A 6,463-nucleotide genomic window follows, 5' to 3' on the forward strand; every position below is an offset into this window, starting at 1 on the left:
TGATAGTCCACAGTATGGATGGACCACAGTTTGTTTATCCATTCATCCACTGAAAAGCATTTGGGTTGTTTCCAGGCTATTACAAATAAAGCTTCTATGAACATTCATGTATATGTCTTTGCATGGACCTAAGTTTTCATTTCTCTGGGATAAATGTCCAGGAGTAGGATGGCTACATCATACTATATGAATACGGTTCACTTTTTTTTTTCACTTGAAGTTTTTAGTTTCTTAATGTTCTCATGAAAAATCCACAGTGGCCACAGATAACATCATTGCAGCACCTTTACTCCTTCGACTGTGATCCAATCTCCAGCTCACTTTTTGCCAGCAGCAACATTGGCCTTTGCAGTCCCCCTGACTGTCTTCATTCTGTTCTTGCGTTCCTTTCATTGCTTTCTTGAGGTCTTCTTCTTCTCATACAGGCCATGTCTTGCAAGTCTATGTTTGGGTTCATTTTTCTTTGCATAATCCAGGGAATCATAAATCATGCCAAAGCCAGTTGTCTTGCCACCACCAAAATGAGTTCTGAATCCAAATACAAAGATGACATCCGGTGTGGTCTTGTACATTTTAGCTAGTTTTTTCCCGAATTTCTGTCTTAGGCATTGTTGCCTTCCCGGGGTGAAGGACATCAATGACCATTTGTTTCCTCTGAAGTAGTCGGTTGGTCATGAACCTTCTAGTGCCGATAGTTACGGCGTCATTCACGATGGTGGCCTATCCTCAGACAGCCAGGGAGGAAAAGAGCGAATATGGTTCACTTTTTAAGAACATGCCAAACTGTTTTCCAGACAGATCATTTTGCATCCTCACCAGCAATGTACAAGAGTTCAAGTTGCTCTGCAAACTTGTCAGCATTTGCAATTATCAGTATTTTTTTTTAGCCATCTAAGGAGGTGGGTAGTGATATCCCATTGTGATTTTGACTTCTATTTCCTTGGTGGCTAATAATGGTTGAGCACCTTTTCATAGGTTCAATTGTCATCCCTGTATCTTCTCTGATGGAGTGTCTGTATGAGTCTTTTTTCCACTTTTAATGAGTTTTTTTTTTTTTTTTAACTGTTGAATTGTTAGAGTTCTTTATAGTTTCTGGATACAAGTCTTTTGTCAGAGATGTGATATGCAAATGTTTTTTCATAGTTCATCCTCTTGTCAGTATCTTTCTTAGAGCAAAAGTTGTAAATTTTTATGAGCTGAAACTTATCAATTTTTTTCTTTATGGATTAGGCTTCATTGTCATATCTAGGAACTCTTTGCCTAATGGCAAGTCCCAAATATTTTGTTTTTTTGGTTTTGAGACATAATCTTGTTCTGTTGACCAGGCTGGAGTGCAGTGGGCGATCTCAGCTCACCACAACCTCCACTTCCCAGGCTTAAGTGATCCTCCCACCTCAGCCTCCCGAGAAGCTGGGACTATAGGTACGCACCACCAAATCCAGCTAATTTTTGAGAGAGACGGTGTCTCACTATAGACCCCATCTCTTTAGTATTTTTTAGTAGAGATGGGCCTCACCATATTGCCCAGGCTGGTCTTAAACTCCTGGGATCAAGCGATCCTCCCAAACCAGCCTCCCAAAGTGCTAGGATTATAGGCATGAAGCACTGTGCCCAGCCCCAAAGATCTTTTCCTAGGTTTCTTTCTAAAAGTTCTTTACAGTTATAGATCTTATGTTTAGGTCTATGATCTACTGTGAGTAGATCTTTGTATATGGTGTGAGGTAAAGGTCAAGACTCATATTTTGCATATGAGTGTCCAATTATCCCTCAGTATTTATTAAATGAAGAAATGAAAAGGACAAAGGATCTGATAGCAAGGCTGGCAAAATGAGGGAGGTCAAGACTGTGTAGTAATCAATGAATAAAGAAAACTTTTTTTCAACATGAAGTTTCAACAAATGATGAACAATTGGATATCTTTTGTGTGTGTGTGTGTGTGTGTGTGTGACAGAGTCTCACTCTGTTGCCTAGGCTAGAGTACAGCAGTGCGATCTCAGCTCACTACAACCTCCACCTTCTGGGTTCAAGCGATTCTTTGTGCCTCAGCCTCCCGAGTAGCAGGGATTACAGGCATGCACCACCTTGCCTAGCTAATTTTTGTATTTTTAGTGGAGACGGGGTTTCACCATGTTGGCCAGGCTGGTCTCGAACTCCTGACCTCAAGTGATTTGCCCACCATGGCTTCCCAAAGTGTTGGGATTATAGTTGTGACCCACCATGCCTGGCCAGATTTTTTTTTTTTTTTTTCCTGATACAGTGTCTCTCTCTCTCTCTCACCCAAGCTGGAGTGCAGAGAAGCAATCATGGCTCACTGCACCTCAGCCTCTCCAGTAGCTCAGACTGTAGGCATGTGCCTCCACACCCGGCTACCTTTTAAATGTTTTGTAGACACGGGGTCTCACTTTGTTGCTCAGACTGGTCTCAAACTCCTGAGCTCAAGTGATCCTCCTGCCTCAACTTCCCAAAGTGCTGGGATTACAGGTATGAGCCAGTGCACCCAGCTTGGACATCTACTTTTTAAAAAATACACTAAGCGAATTTGCTGCCATTAGCAAGAAGCCCTGGCCTGACTAGTCTGGTCTAATGCACAGCCCACCTCATCCCTACTCCCTGGGGACTGCTTGTCAAAACTCCATCCATTGAGGAATAACAGAGCCTGAGAAGAAAAGATGGGGGCTCCAGGACCCAACATGGACAGTTGTGTAGGTTGCTCACTGCACAAGTGGAGCTGCAGTTCAAACCTTATGTCTTATACCAAAATTATCTTGCTCCTTTCAGATTAGAGGGGGAACAAAAATTAATAATAATTAACTAGCAGGCTGGAGATGGTGGCTCATGCCTGTAACCCCAGCACTTCGGAAGTTCAAGGTGGGAGGAACTCTTGAGCCCAGGAGTTTGAGACCCGCCTGGGCAATGAAGCAAGACTCCATCACTACAAAAATTACAAACATTAGCCAGGTGTGGTGGTGTATGCCAGTAGTTCCAGTTATTCAGGGGGCTGAGGTGGGAGGATTGCCTGAGCCTGGGAGGGGGTTGAGGCTGCAGTGAACTGTGATTGTGCCACTGAATTTCAGCCTGGCAACAGAACAAGACCCTGTCTCAAAATAGAATAATAATAATAATAAGCTAGTAATGGATCATAGATTTAAATGTGAAATATAAAGACAGACAGCAACCAGGTCTGTATCACGCGGGATTCTCAGCCTGGCCCCACCGTTGGATGATGCAGAAGCAGTGAGGATTATGGAAGCTCAAGGGACAAAGTCACGTGGGCACCTTCTGTCGTCACACCTGATCTGTCCCCGAGTTTAAGGATGGAAGGGAGGGAAGTAACATTTTTCAAGTGTGATCTCTGCACTGCAACCTCCACTAAGTGAGTTCTTAGCTTCATCTCATTTAATCCTAAAACAAATCAATACACTTTTGGAGGTTGGAGTTTTTATCCTGGCTCTATGAGTGAGAAAATTGAGTTCAGAGAGGTTAAGGAACTTGTCTGGGGTCACACAGTAAACGGGGGAGCAGGGTTTGGACCCAAGGTATTCACTTCTGCTAGAGGCAGACGGGACAGTCAGGCCAAGCTGATGACTGGACCTGCATTGTTGCCTACCTGGTTTTAGGCCCTTGGTCAAGGTGGGTGTGGGGCATGGGAGCCTTTTTTCCAATATTTTGGGCCGATCTGAGGCCTCCATTTTCCCAAGAGCCTCAGCTCAGTCCCCTTCTTGACGAGGCCTCCTCTTGGGTGACTGTTGTTCTTAGGAACTCACCAAACCCATCCCCAACAGTGGGGCACCATCCCAGGCCTGACAAGGGTGGATGCCTTGATGTCCTGGTGTCAAACCCTCCTGGATGTATAGAAATAAGCGGAAGGACACACACCAGACCAGGGCTGATCTGTGTCCATCCCTGCCTCCTGTGACTCGCCAGCCGCTGCAGCTGATTGACCTTCTCTAAACTCCTTTTGCATTCCCACTCCCGCACCATTGCCCAGGCTGGAGCCTCCTCCCAGGATCCCCTCTCCACCTCCTCTCCCTTCTTCAAATGCGGCCGCTGTTTCAGCATTCAGCTCAAGTTAGTCATGCCTTTCCCAGCAGCTCCCACGAGCTCTCCCTCTTCTGAACTCCTGCAGCTGATAAATACGGTCTAGTCCTCCACGGTCTCAAAAGCTGGTGTTTGCCAGCATAGCCTTCTAGAGAGGCATGGACCTTCTAGAGCATTCTAGATGCTCCCAGAGAGGCATCTCCAGCAGTCTCATGACCAAACAGCTTGGGAGTGTTCCAAGGGTAGGAGCTGAGTTTTAAGCCCCTCTCTGCTTGGCACAGGGAAAGCTGGTTCCAGCCCATGGCTCACGATCTGAGAGCCCAGTCTGCCATTTTGCTGCGGCACAAAAACTGCTCGATCAAGGGCAACAGTTGCTGCTGTGGTTTTCATGGTTATTATTTTTATTATCAAGATTTCTGGAACCGTGTATGGAAAGTGCGAGGGTCCAAAGTCCTCCTCGAGTAGGAAGCCTCCCCTCCTGGCCACTCCACACCCCCCCCCACCCCTGAGGCATGCCCACCTTTCCTTCCTGGTGGCCTGCTGCTCCCAGCTGCTCCTCCAGCCTCCCCAGCAGGGCTGCAGGCTCCTGTAGGGGATCGGGGTGGGCGGGGACAGAGGCGGGCTTTTAATTCTTCTTCGCCACTCAGAGCCTTGAGTTGACCCTCAGTGTGACACTTAAGGGGCCCCAGGGATGCCCAGATCAGCAGAGGGTAGTGGGCTCTTGCCTAATGGAGTCCGCCCAGGGCCCAGGCCTCCTGCAGCCTGATTAGATTTTATGATCCCAAAGGAGCTGCCCTGGATCCCTGTTCACCTTCAAGCCTCATCAGCACCAGGCCCTGTCCATTGTGAATTTCAAACACAGCCTCTGCTGACACAACCTCCACCCCCGACGGCTCCCGCAACCGCGTACCACCCCCTCCACTCTGCCCCCGCAAAGCCACACCGTCCTGCCCTGTCACCAGGCCACCACCCTCTCCAACCTAGGTGCTGCCAGGCCTCTGCCCCTCCCAACTCTCCTCCCTGCCCGCCTTTGCCCAATAGCTGGGGATCCATTTCTAGAACACAAATCTGGTTGTACCTCCACCCCTCACCCATCAGACTCCTGCTACTTTCAGCAGAGGGTGGAGGTGGGGGCTTCTCTTGACTTTCATGTATAATTATCACCAGGGGAAACTCTTAAAGATAGCACCTTATCCTTATCGCAGCATGGCCTCCTGGGTAGGGCCCAGGAATCGGCATTTCACAAGTCTCCCTTCAGGCTGGGGGACTGTGGCCCGCGGCCCAGTTCACATTCTGGTGGAAAACGCTGAAGAGACAAGAATAAAAATGAGAGCCTGGCAAGAGCTCTTTAGCCGGCAGCGTCCTAGCTGCTTCTCTGACTTGGAAACATCTAGACCTTTTCTACGGGGACCTCCATTTCTACTCTTGCCCCAGCGCCCACAAATGTCACGGGTGGGCCTGCTTGGAGCCAGCTCTTTAATCTCTCATCTGCAGGATAAGGTGCAGGGCGCCCAGCTTGGCGAGTGAAGCCCCTTGGGGCCTGGCTCCCTCTTCAGCTCCTACTGGACGCCTCCCTCCTCCATGTCACCCCCTAGAACGCAGCCGATGGTATTGGAATGTTTTGGGCAGGTTCTCACCTCTGTGCCTTTGCACATGTTCCCTCTGCCTAGAACATTCTTCTTCCACGTGTTCCCTTGGGGAACTCCTATTCATCCCTCAAAACCCAACTTAGATGTCATGATTCTTGAGGGCCCCTTTGTTCCCTCACCCCATTCTCTGACTGCATGGACCCTGCTTCCTTATAGTTATTTCATTCTGCTTCTTCTCTGCGGTAGCTTATCAGCTTTACCATGATGGTTTTAGAATGAGGAGATCTGGCTTTGCCTCCAGCCCTTATACCTCCCAGGGCTCTGAACTTGGGTGTTATCCACCCACCTGTCTAAAACCTTTTTGTTCGTGATAAAATGGGGACTTAAAGTATTGCCCACTGCACTGTATTACCTTAACATTGAGACAAGATCTCACACGCGAAGGTCTCAGCACAGCATGTGGCGTGGAGTCACAGCACTGGTTGTTTCTTTTCTTTCTTTCTTTCTTTCTTTCTTTCTTTTTCTTTCTTTCTTTCTTTCTTTTCTTTCTTCTTTCTTTTTTTCTTTTTGATACGGAGTCTCGCTCTGTTGCCCAGGTTGGGGTGCAGTGGCATGATCTCATTTCACTGCAATCTCCACCTCCTGGGTTCAAGCAATTCTCTTGCCTCAGCCTCCCCAGTAGCTGGGACTACAGGCACAAGCCACCATGCCTGGCTAATTTTTGTATTTTTAGTAGAGACGGGGTTTCACCATGTTGGCCATGGCAGTCTCAAACTTCTGACTTCAAGTGACCCGTCCGTCTCGGCCTCCCTAAGTGTTGGGATTATAGGCGTGAG

The 6,463-nt window shown here is 47.9% G+C and overlaps 1 pseudogene; it reads right to left on the minus strand.

The window, feature by feature from the left end:
• Positions 1–210: 210 nt before the first annotated feature.
• On the minus strand, positions 211–5,693 carry LOC116475477 (small ribosomal subunit protein eS24-like; annotated as a pseudogene).
• Between the last annotated feature and the right edge of the window lie 770 nt (positions 5,694–6,463).

This window comes from Hylobates moloch, unplaced genomic scaffold (genome assembly GCF_009828535.3).
Source record: "Hylobates moloch isolate HMO894 unplaced genomic scaffold, HMol_V3 SCAFFOLD_10, whole genome shotgun sequence".
Classification (NCBI taxonomy): Eukaryota; Metazoa; Chordata; class Mammalia; order Primates; family Hylobatidae; genus Hylobates; species Hylobates moloch.